Source organism: Saccopteryx leptura, chromosome 5 (genome assembly GCF_036850995.1).
Source record: "Saccopteryx leptura isolate mSacLep1 chromosome 5, mSacLep1_pri_phased_curated, whole genome shotgun sequence".
Lineage (NCBI taxonomy): Eukaryota > Metazoa > Chordata > Mammalia > Chiroptera > Emballonuridae > Saccopteryx > Saccopteryx leptura.
Window position 1 is genome coordinate 64,473,658 of NC_089507.1, and position 6,293 is coordinate 64,479,950.

A 6,293-nucleotide genomic window follows, 5' to 3' on the forward strand; every position below is an offset into this window, starting at 1 on the left:
AGATGTAACACTTATGGGTAGTGTAGTTCAAGGAGAGGAGAGAGTAAGACCGGCAGAGAGTTAATCGGCCAAGTTGGAGGAGGAAAAAAAGTATCAAGAATGAAGATAAGAGAAACAAACGAACAAATATAATAAAATGGGATAGGTTATAAAGTCTGCAGATTATTCTTGATTTTGAGAGGTTATCTTCTTGCTTTTTCTTTTCTCTCCCTCTTCCTGGTCGGTGACTCTGTACCCCGGGTTCTGCCCCTTTGGCACGCTCAGGGAGAGGTTTGCAGTTGATAAGTCTCTATGGCAATGTCATGTATTGTGCTTTAGTCTCGTTGGCAGTCGAGGCTCATTAGCATTTATAGGCTCCGACAGTGAGAGAGTCCGTGTTCCTGGAGCCTTTCTCCTAGTCTTTCCTTCCTCAATTAGTAGCCTGATAATCCAGCTATGGGGTTGCTGCTGCCTCTGCCTGGATAGTAAGAGGCTCAAAGAGCTGGCAACTCCCCACTCTATTTCCACTCAGCACAGGGCTCTGGGTAAGGCTCAGTCAGTCAGAGCTGCTAGCATAATCAGGCGGGCTTTCCGCCCACTCAAAGACTTCTGGCTCTGCCACTCTGTCTGGTAACACAGGCGGGCACCCACTTCTGGGGCGCTTGGAAGAAACTCTCACTCACTGTCTGCACGCGCAGACCAGGATATCCGGCCAACAGTCTCACGCTCTGAGTGAAACCCCCAACCACAGGGAAAAGTTGCAGCGTTGGAATTGAGTCTCGCTCCGTCCCCGTGCGCGGCTTTTGCAAGGCGCTAGGGCGGCCCAGGATTCCACTTTGGCCCACACAAAGGCCCCTGACTCTGCCCCTCTGTGCGATAACATGGGCGCACACTGCCGAGGCACTCGGAGGAATCTCTCATTCACTATCTGCAAGCGCAGACCAGGATATGAGGCCGGCCGCGTTTCCCTCTGAGTGAAACCCCCTCCAGCACGGAAAATCTCCACCGTTGGAATTAGTTCTCACTCCCTCCCTTGCGTGGCTTTCCCAGGGCGCTGGGGCTGCCCAGAGACTCTGCCCTCAGCCCACAGAAAGGCCTCTGACCCTGCCTCTCCGTGGGGCAACACGGGCACCCACTCTCAGGGCCTAGGAAGAAATCTCTCGCCCACTAACTGCGCGCACGCCAACCAGGAGACCGGGTAAAATGGCCGCCCCGCTTGTCTTTCTTTGTTTGGGTTTGGCGCGAGTGTTAGCTTGTATTGCCCGGCTTGCCACAGGATCAGTTTTTCCTCGGCTTGGATCTCCATGCCACAGCCTGGTTTGGCCGTTTGTGCCGCGGCCTGGATCTATTCACCCCCTTTGCCTGCCTCAGTATCTATATTCACAGTTACCAGAGAAAGCCGCCCTGTTTAGGTTAGTGAGGAAGGCGGAGCATTTCTTACTCCCTATTTCCTTCGGGGTTTGGTTATATATTTAGCCAATTTTTCACTCGACCATACCTTTGGGTGTATTGCGAAGCATCTGGAGGCTCCAAGTATAGGTTTTTCTGTTTCTGGTTGAAGATCTTGTTGAGTTTTGGGGGAGATTTATCGGTATTGCTTCCTACCCCGCCATTACTCTGACGTCATCCCTCTTTTTTCTTTTTTTTAACCTTCATGCAAATGAAAAGACCAACAGCAAGAGTGTGTGTGTGTAGGGGGAGGCAATAACAAAAGATGATGCCCCTGAAATAACTTTAATGCCCAGTGATGTTCCTAAGAATTTCAGGAACCTTATCCACTGTTCAGTGTCTTCCTGTTTAGTGATCCTCAATGCTTACTGTGTGCAAGAGCCACCAGGAGTACCAGCTAGTGCCACCAGGAGTACCAGCTAGTACCAGCTAGCCTGAGGAGCGCAGGCTGGACCTACCCTTCTTGCATCTTCGCTGCCTGCCCATGCAGAGCCCCGGCCTCCCAGGGGATTGCTGGTCCAGCAGCCTTACAGTGCAGATTCTGCAACCCACAACACTTGGTTTTTCCATTTCTCTTCTGTTACAGATAACTACAGATCCAAGCCAATTCAGCAAACATTTATTGGGCATCCAATGTGTGTAAAAGCTTTCTGTCTGAGTTGGTAGAGGTCCAGATGTCTGTGGTTCCTTCTCTATGACCAGCAGCTCTGTCCATTATTGGGTGACCACACAACTGTTTTGTTTTGTATTATCTTTGATCCCACAGGAGCAGAGAGAGTGATGGGAAAAGTGGATGGGAGCCACTTGGGGAAAAGGAGAAATGGAGGCGTGAGGAATTGAAACGGGGATCTTGCGGACAAACGTTGAAGACAGACTACATACAACTCCTTTCTTCAGAAGGCTCTTTTTATGGACCGACCTCAATGCCAGGGAACCTTGCAGGATTTGGCTCACATTTTAAAAATCTTAATTTCACTTATTAGTCTTAATTACAACTAATATTTTACTTATCTTCCTGCCTTGTAACACCTCACTCTTGAGAAGGATGCCATCGTCTTACTAATATTAATTAACAGTGTTAATATATTAATTACATTACAGTAGTGATCCTTTGTTCACCAGGGATCTGTTCCAAGACCCCCAGTGGATGCATGAAAAAATGGATAATACCAAACCCTATATATACAGTGTGTCCGTAAAGTCATGGTGCACTTTTGACCGGTCACAGAAGAGCAATAGAAATGTGATAGAAAAGATGATAGAAATGTGAAATCTGTGCCAAATAAAAGGAAAACTTTCCCAGTTTCATATCTATTCAGTGCAGTTTGATGTGGGCTCACACACAGATTTTTTAGGGCTCCTTAGGTAGCTATCCCGTATAGCCTCTACAGACTTGTCACTGACAGATGGCCTACCAGAATGGGGTTTCTCCACCAAACTGCTGGTTTCCTTCAACTGCTTATCCCACCAAGTAATGTTATTCCTATGTGGTGGCACTTTGTTATAAACACGCCGATATGCACGTTGCACTTTGGTCACAAATTCGAATTTAGCGAGCCACAGAACACACTGAACTTTCCTCTGTACCGTCCACATCTCGACTGGCATGGCCGTGGGCTGCTCCACTGTATACATGGTGTTCCGTCATCATCTGCGCATGCTGCCACATCATCCTACAGAAACTAGGAGGGTTTTCCTTTTATTTGGTGCAGATTTCACATTTCTATCGTCTTTTGTTGCTTTCCTGTGACCAGTCAAAAGTGCACCATGACTTTACAGACACACTGTATATTATGCTTTTTCCTATACACACACACCTATGGTAAAGTGTAATTTATCAACTAGGCACAATAAGAGATGAACAAAAATAACAGGTAATAAACTAGAACATTTATAACAATATATTATAATAAAAGTTTTGTAAATGTGGTCTCTCTTTTTCTCATAACTGATCTGATAATCCAGATGGATAAATAGCTAATCACTATGTTGTACACCTGAAACTTTAATATAATAGTGTATATCAACTGTAATTGGAAAATTAAAATATTTTTAAAAACATTAAAAAAAGAGCCATAGTTTATAGCTGACTTGACACGGGATAAAATCCTAGTCGTGTGACTTGTTAGCTATGTAGACTCTGAAAGTCAACTGAAAGATCTGAGCTTTACCTTAGGCAAACCCTAGCCTTGTTCTTGTGCATCTGGGATAACGTGTCTTTGGAATGTCTGGGTAACGTTCACGTCCAGACCTTTCGCAAACAGACCCACTAGCAGCAGAGCTCCAGGACATCAAATCTCCCTGTTGTCGTCTTGTTGTCCACGTGCATCTCTCTTCACTGTGATTGTTCAATGTTGACTATCCTGTGCTCACCAATGTAAAAGAAATGTATCTCTCCATTTTCCTTTTTATCCAGTCCTAGTGATTTCCTCCTTTGCTTTCTCCTGCCTTCCTAGTCTACTAACAATAGATTTTATGTAATCTTCTTTACTTTTCTTCCTTTGATTCTAACTGTGTAAAAAAACCCTAGAAAACAGACTTTCTCTGGAGTATAATCTCAACCCCTTGATGTTTCACTTCCAGACATGACCTCAAATGTGGTTCGAGTAAATTCTTTTTTTTGAGAGAGAAGTGGGGGATGGGAGAGGGAGAGAAACATCAACTTGTAGTTGCTTCCGCTTTAGTTGTACTTTGAGTTTCTTGTATGTGCCTTGATCAGGGCTGTGCCAGTGTCCCCTTGCTCAAGCCAGTGACCTTGGGCTTTTCATACCAGTGACCTTTTGGGCTTAAGCTGGTGAGCTTTGGGATCATGTGGAAGATTCCCTGCTTGAGCCAGCGTTCTCTGGGTTTTAAACTGGTGACTTCAGTGTTCCGGGTTGATGCTTTATCCAAATTACCACCACTGGTCAGGCTCAAGTAAATTTTTTTTTCTTTTTTCTTTTTTAGGTTTTAGGTGAGAGAAAGGGAGATAGTGAGGCAGACGTCCACACACACCCTCACTGGGATACATTTGGCAACCCCACCTGGGCTGATGCTCAAGTGCTGAGCTATTTTTAGCACCTGAGGCTGACATGCTTGGACCAATCAAGCTATCCCCAGTGTCTAGGGCCCTCAAACCAATCTAGCTACTAGCTGCAGGAGGGGAAGTGAGAGAGAAGGGGGAGAGGGCGGAGATGAGAAGCAAATGGTCACTTCTCCTGTGTGCCCTGACCAGGAAGTGAATCTGGGACGTTGATACCCCAGGCTGATGCTCTATCCACTGAGCCACCAGCCAAGGACTCAAGTAAATTCTTAATAAAATTTTTCACAGGTCAGTATATTTCTTACATCAACACCTTTCACACATTTTCCCAAGTGAAACCCTTGCACAAATCATTCATTCTCGGCATTTGCTCCTCAGGGGACAAGGACTAACACATATTCTTTTTTCATTTATTAGCTGAAATGCTTCTAAAAAATAAAGTTGCTGGTGTGATTCCATCCTGCTTGTCTGTTCTCAGAAACAGAAGTCATTTAGCTCTGTCTGCCTACTCTCTCACCTAAGTGTGTGCTGTCACCCCATGGAAGATTTACTGGACATGGACATGAGCCCTCTGAGGCCCCAGAACTATCTTTTCAATTGTGAACTAAAAAGGCTGACAAAGATGATCACTTCAAGGTGAGTAATGATGAAAATGGGCACCAATTATCTTTACGAACAGTTGGTTTAGTTTAGGGGCTGGTGCAAAGGATGAACTGCACATTGTTGAAGCCGAGGCAATGGATTATGAAGGCAGTCCAATTAGAGTAACACTGGCAACTTTGAAAATGTCTGTATAGCCAACGGTTTCCCTTGGTGGCTTTGCAATACCACCACCTGTGGTCTTCCTGTGGAAGTGTGGTTCAGGGCCTGTGCATATTAATGGACAGCACTTAAAGTGCTTAAAGTATATCTGGAAAGCATTCTGCCCCTGGAAGTGGCAATAAACTTCCGTAGAAAAAAAAGTAAAACTTGCTGCTGAGGATGATGATGGTTTTGAGGATGAGGAAGCTGAAGACAAAGCTCCAGTAAAGAAATCTATACGAGATATCAGCCAAAAATGCACAAAAATGAAACCAGAATGGAAAAAACTGAAAACCAACACTATGATTGAAAGGTCAGGAATCCTCAAAAAACAGAAAAAAACCCCTAAAATTCCAAAAGGAGTTCTGTAGAAGACATTAACGCAAAAATGCAAGCAAGCATAGAAAAGGTGGTTCTCTTCCCAAAGTGGAAGCCAACCTCATCACTTATGTGAAGAATTGCTTCCGGATGACCGACCAGGCTATTCAAAATCTCTGGCAGTGGGGGAAGTCTCCTTAAGAAATTAGTTTAGACTGTTAAAATTTTCCATCTTATTTTATTTCTGTAACAGTTGATATCTGGCTATCCGTTTTATAATGCAGAGTGAGAACTTTTCCTACCATGTCTGATAAATGTTGTCCAGGTTCCATTGCCAAGAATGTGTTGTCCAAAATGCTTGTTTAGTTTTTAAAGATGGAACTCCACCCTTTGCTTGTTTTAAGTATGCATGAAATGTTACGATAGGACCCAGTAGTAGCGGTGGTCAGACAGATGGCAATGGTGGGGAGACAAAATATACATGTGAAATAAACTCAGTATTTTAATAAAATTAAAAAAAAAGTAAAATAAAATTCTCCTCACCAACTATTTGGTCACATTAAGGTATAATTCCTATTAAAAAAGCAAATAATATTTAATATGATCGGTTTATTTCCGAGTTTTCAAAATAATGAGTTTTTCCCTAATATTTATTTCACAGTTATTTAATGAATTAAAAATTTTTAGTATTGTTACAAACTCATGCAATTAAACATGTTTGGTG

General features: G+C 43.7%; 1 pseudogene; it reads left to right on the plus strand.

Moving 5' to 3' along the window:
- Positions 1–4,988: 4,988 nt before the first annotated feature.
- On the plus strand, positions 4,989–5,819 carry LOC136405787 (nucleophosmin pseudogene; annotated as a pseudogene).
- Positions 5,820–6,293: the final 474 nt, after the last annotated feature.